General features: G+C 45.5%; 1 long non-coding RNA gene across 2 annotated transcripts; it reads left to right on the top strand.

Moving 5' to 3' along the window:
* The first annotated feature begins 2,030 nt into the window (after positions 1–2,030).
* LOC109682486 (uncharacterized) lies at positions 2,031–4,905 on the top strand. Of its 2 annotated transcripts, XR_012443302.1 has the most exons (4): positions 2,031–2,291; positions 2,562–2,658; positions 3,882–4,014; positions 4,618–4,905. It is a non-coding gene; the product is annotated as an uncharacterized lncRNA (long non-coding RNA). The 2 variants fall into 2 exon arrangements; XR_002212002.2 differs by lacking the exon at positions 2,562–2,658 and having other exon boundaries at positions 2,040–2,291.
* Positions 4,906–5,191: the final 286 nt, after the last annotated feature.

The raw sequence follows: 5,191 nt of genomic DNA, 5'->3' as shown, positions 1-5,191 counted from the left end.
CCTCGGACTGTCTGACTCCAAAGCCACATAATATTCTACAATATTGCCTCACAAAGCAAGCATATTATGTCCCAGACATTATTCTACCCATTAAATGAATTAATTAAATTAAATTAATTAAATGAAGCTCAGAGAGGTAAAGTGATTTGTCCAAGGTCTCACGACCAGGAACTGGCAGAGCTGGGCTCTGAGTTTGGATCATTTGGCTCTGAGGCCTGTGACACCGTGAAGTTTCAGTGACTGAGACTGGTGACACATTAAGTGATATTTCTGCAGCAGACTTGTCTTGCCAATCCTGCTCAGACCAAGGTAGTGTTTCTGAGCTGCAATTCCTTCCTGGCAGTTACTGGGAATTTTATGGGTTTTTTTTTTTTTTAATCTCAAAAACAATTGCTGAAGAAATTAGGAACATAGGGGAAAAGACTGTAATTCTCTGAGAATTAATGCTTAATAATGTAGAGGAATTGCTGGTTTGAACCTTGAACGATGTCAAGTCAAAAGCAAGAGAAGGAAAGGCTGACACAATGAATCTAAACTTAAGGTAGACATTTCTGGGGAGAAACTGTCACATCTAATCAGCTTTTTGTAGCTGTTAGCATACCAAAAGTGTATCTGTGACCCTGTCTGCTGCTAAGTGAGTCAATCTCACAAATAAATACTAAAATGTTCACATGCACAGTATATTTTATACAAACCCTATGACTGATTTTCTGAGAAATAACGTGTTTTGAAAACAAGTCCTTATATAGGCAATTTCAACTCATGATTGTGTAGTGCTGTTAATCTAGTTGGCTATTTAAACATTTTGTTATTCAAATACAACTCAGTAGTATTTGCTGGCATTTTCTAGTTTTTTAATACTTGCTATGGCCTACAGTTCTTTTTAGTTACTACTAACGTGTATTTATTGGTTTTTAAAAAGCACCAAAGGTTATGAAAAATACAAGAATAAAATGATTTTGGGAATTCCCAAGAATTCCAATTTTTCACCCCTAAATCCTGAAGGTGAATATTGTTTGGAAATTTGGAAACTGCAGCCCTGCTAGGAATTTGGAAGCCTTAATTAATAAACTTTTGTAACTTGGACTTCCCAAGCAACCAGTGGAATAGCAAATGGTACAGATTCCATCTTCCTTGGCCTCCAGGGAGCCTCAACACAGGAGTGGTTCTGGAATGGTGCTTCCTTCACCAACATCACTCCAGAGAAGTCCGACAAGAGGTTACCCCAGGGTCATAGGCTGAGTTTGAAGCACTGGCCTTAATCATCAAATTTCTGTCATCTCAAATTTCATCTCAATCATTGGTACAAATGTACACTTTCCTCCTAGTGAGTATCTGCTCACTTTAGTATTAAAAAAGAAATTGTTCTGTGTTAGAACATGGAGAAAAATGCATAAAGGGATGCTTTGTTGAACTCACAGCCTCAACTCCACGGCGTCCAACATGAGAAGTGCTACACTAGCAAGGGCTATGGAGTCAGGCAGGCAGACTCGGGTCCGAATGCTGGTTCTGCCCCATACCGGCTGTGTGACTTTGGGCAAGTCCTTTAACCTCTTGGAGACTTAGTTTCTCCATCTGTAACCGTGAAGTGATCGATATCTATGACACAGGAATATAGTGAGGAGTAAGTAATTCCCATCCATCGCAATGCCTGACACAGCAGGCCCTCAATAAACGGGAGACACTAATTTCCCAGAATGCCAGGCCCAATGGGAAAGTCAGGAAGCAAGAGTTTGGGGAAGCCCTTGGCACCACTTAAATGGCTCAGACACCACGAGTTTCTCCAGGTGGGGATTTCCAGGTAGGCTCGGTCGGCTCAAAGCTGGGCCACAGTCTCCATCTGTCCTTCCATGCGGATCCAGGGCGGGAGGCAGGTGCCTAAGAGGCCTGTCGGCCCCGCGGACTCCCAGGCTGATCCGCCAGGCGGGCACGGAACGGAAGCTCCAGCGCAGCGGTCTACCCGCTCGCAGTCGCTGGCGCGGCGAGCACCGGCCTCGTGGGGGCGACGCGAGGTCTACGCATGCGCGGGCGTCCGCGGGCTGTAGCGCAGGTCACGAGGCCCTCGGCCGCTCACGGGAGGCGAAGGTGGGGCCCCTGCTCGTGCGCTAGGAGGCCGAGGCATCGGCGTCTGCTCGTCGGGCTCCTCGGGGCTTGTGGAGTCTGCGCTCTCCTCAGGCCCTTCTCACACTTGGGGCGTCGGTGGCGAGCGAGACCTTAGGTTGGCGGCTCCGCGACTGCTGCCCTCCGGGACTCGCACAGAGTGCGAACCGGGAACCTCCGCCCGTCGCAGGGTACGGGTGGTTCTGGACTTGGGGCGGCCGAGGGGGCCTGCGGGTCTCGCCTGCCGGGGAGCCGCCTCACCTCCCCTTCCCCTGGGGGACCGTCCTGGGCGCCCTCGGGGCCTTGCTTCCTCCCCCTGCAGCTCTGGCGTCCGGCACCGCGGAGCTGGGCCGGGCATTTGTCCGGAGGCCCCTCCGGGGAAGAAGCCGTCTGAGGGGCTCCGTTTTCAGGCCTTTCTCTTGGAGGGCTCTCCTTGTCATCCTCACTTTCGAATCCTGCAGGGAGAGAAAAAGAAAGGGAGTATTGTTTCCTCTGCGCTGCATCCCAGCCAAGGAAGAGCCAGCCTTGGGAGTCCTTGGTGCAGTGTTCTGCACACAGGTCAGCTCTGCCTTCCTGCCGCCCCCCGCCTTGAACCACTCCAGCAGCCCTTTCTTTTTTTTTTTTTTTGGAGATACTGTCTAGCGAACTATTTGACTGGGGCTGGCTTGGAACAGCAGTCCTTATCTCTGCCTCCCGAGTAGCTAGGATCAGAGGCGTGAGCCGGCAGTGCCTGGCTCAGCTCTGTTTTTCTGACAGCAGGGAGAGGCCGCTTGTGGGAAACCTGCAGGAGCCCAGTTTCTGAAGAGGCAGTGCTGGGTTTGAATCACAACCCCAGCCCTTCCTTGCAGTGAAATCCTCGCAAGCAGCATAATTTGGTCGACTCGGCCCAACTATAAAATGGAGATAGGATTCGCTCCATGTAGTGTGTGACACACAGACCATCAGGAAGGCAGGGATAAATTTTACCTTAAGGAAATTTTTTCTAACTGCCACCAGTCCTGTGGTGCAGTCCTGTACTTTACCCCCTACTCCCCCCAGCCGTAGCACTACCTAATAGTACTTATGATTTTAAATAATCAGGAGTCCTTGGAGGGGAATTGATTCAATTCCTTGAGATGAGAGAAATCAAGATGGATCTACAGCATGCTGTTGACACCAGAAAGCAAAGATATTTTCAAAGATGTCAACAGTTGACACAAAGACAAAGATGATAGCTCAATGGACTGTCGCATCCAAACAATAACAATTTGAGCACCCTAAAAATGTATGATAATCATTATACTGCTTCAGTGAAATATTTAGGAAAAGCTGTTAGTTCCTAAACTACACAAAAGAATAAAGTTATGATAAAGTCTTCAAAAAGATAGTTGTACCAAGAAAAGTGATACTCATAGCTATATCATTTTTAGCCAAGTGCAGTAGCACATATTTGTAATTTCAGCACTCAGGAGGTTGAGGCAGGAGGAATGTGAATACAAAGCCAGCCTGGGTCTCAAAAAACAAAACAACCCAATGCTGGTGGCTCAAGCATGTAATCCTAGCTACTCAGGAAGCAGAGATCAAAGCCAGCCCCAAGCAAATAGTTCACAAGACCCTATCTTGAAAAACCCATTACAAAACAAGGGCTGCTGGAGTAGCTCAAGAGTGCCTCCCTAGAAAATGTGAGGCCGAGTTCAAATCCCAGTGTTGCCAAAAAGATGTACCTGTTTCATTTTGCTAATAGTTATAAGTGGGAGAGTGTTAATGTATGTATAATATGTTCTATTTTTTTCATCTACCAGGAATAAATATGAATTAGTTACTACCTGTCTAAGGAGAAAAAAACAGAATCAGAACTGAATCTGGTGACCCTGGGAAAGCCAAGCCCTTAACATGACTGAATAGCACTGAGGAGCCCATAAATTAGCCAGATGGGTAAGATTTTTATACCTTTTCTAGAGATGGTGAAGTGTCCCTGTGTCCTAGCAAGAACTGACTTGATTTTCTAATAACATGCTATTTTATTTCCTAATAAGACAGTCCTCAATCTGGGAAATCAAAAAAAAAAAAAAAAAAAGCTCCAGGTCCCATCATGAAAGAGTCTTAGATTCTATAATAAGGGGTTGTTAATACCTGGAATATATAATGAATTCCTAAAACTCAACAACAAAAAATTTAACAACCCAATTTAAAAAATGGCAAGGGCCAGGCATGATGGTTCATGCTTATAATCCCAGCTACTTGGGAGGTGGAGGTAGGGAGAATTGTGGTTTGAGGTCAACATGGGCAAAAAGACCCCATTTTGACCAATGAGCCAGCAAAGTGATATATGCCTGTGATCCCAGCTTCACGGGAGTCCTTAGGCAGGAGTATCACAGTCTGAGGCCAACCTTGGGCAAAAACATCAAGACCCTACCTCAAAAATTAGCTAACCCAAAAAGGACTGGAGGTGTGGCTCAAGTCCCAGAATGCTTGCCTGGTAAATGTAAGGCCCTGAGTTCAAACCCTGCTTTTTTGTTTGTTTGTTTGTTTTTGCAGGAGGTGATAAGGCAAAGGACTTGAATAGACATTTATCCAAAGAAGATGGCCAACAAGCACATGAAAAGATACTCAACGTCACTGATCATTAGGGAAATGCAAATTGAAACCAGGATGGCAGATTCTCAAAAAAGGATCCAGCAATTCCTACTGATGTGTATAAACCTCAAAGAACTGAAGGCAAGAGATATGTAAACACCCATATTCACAGAAGCATTCACAACAGTCAAGGGACAATAGTCCAGGTGTCCATTGACAGATTAATGGATAAATAAAATGTGGCATTTACATGAGTGGAATATTATTCAGCCTTGAAAAGGAAGTTCTGATCCATGCTACAATTTGGATGAACCTTGAGGACATTATGTGTCACTGTAAAATAGTCACAAGATGACAAATCATCAGACTGATACCACTTACATGAGGTCCCTAGAATATTCAAATTCACAGAAACAGAAAGTGGCAGGGTGGTTGCCTTGGAGACCTTTCCATTATAAGTTGATAATGGAATATGTAGGCTTTGCATACACATATGTGCATGCATGTGTGGAGCAAGTATGTGTTAATACATGCA

This window comes from Castor canadensis, chromosome 17 (genome assembly GCF_047511655.1).
Source record: "Castor canadensis chromosome 17, mCasCan1.hap1v2, whole genome shotgun sequence".
NCBI classification, from domain to species: Eukaryota; Metazoa; Chordata; class Mammalia; order Rodentia; family Castoridae; genus Castor; species Castor canadensis.
Note: the sequence above shows the minus strand (reverse complement) of the source record. Positions and strands in the feature narration are given on the sequence as shown.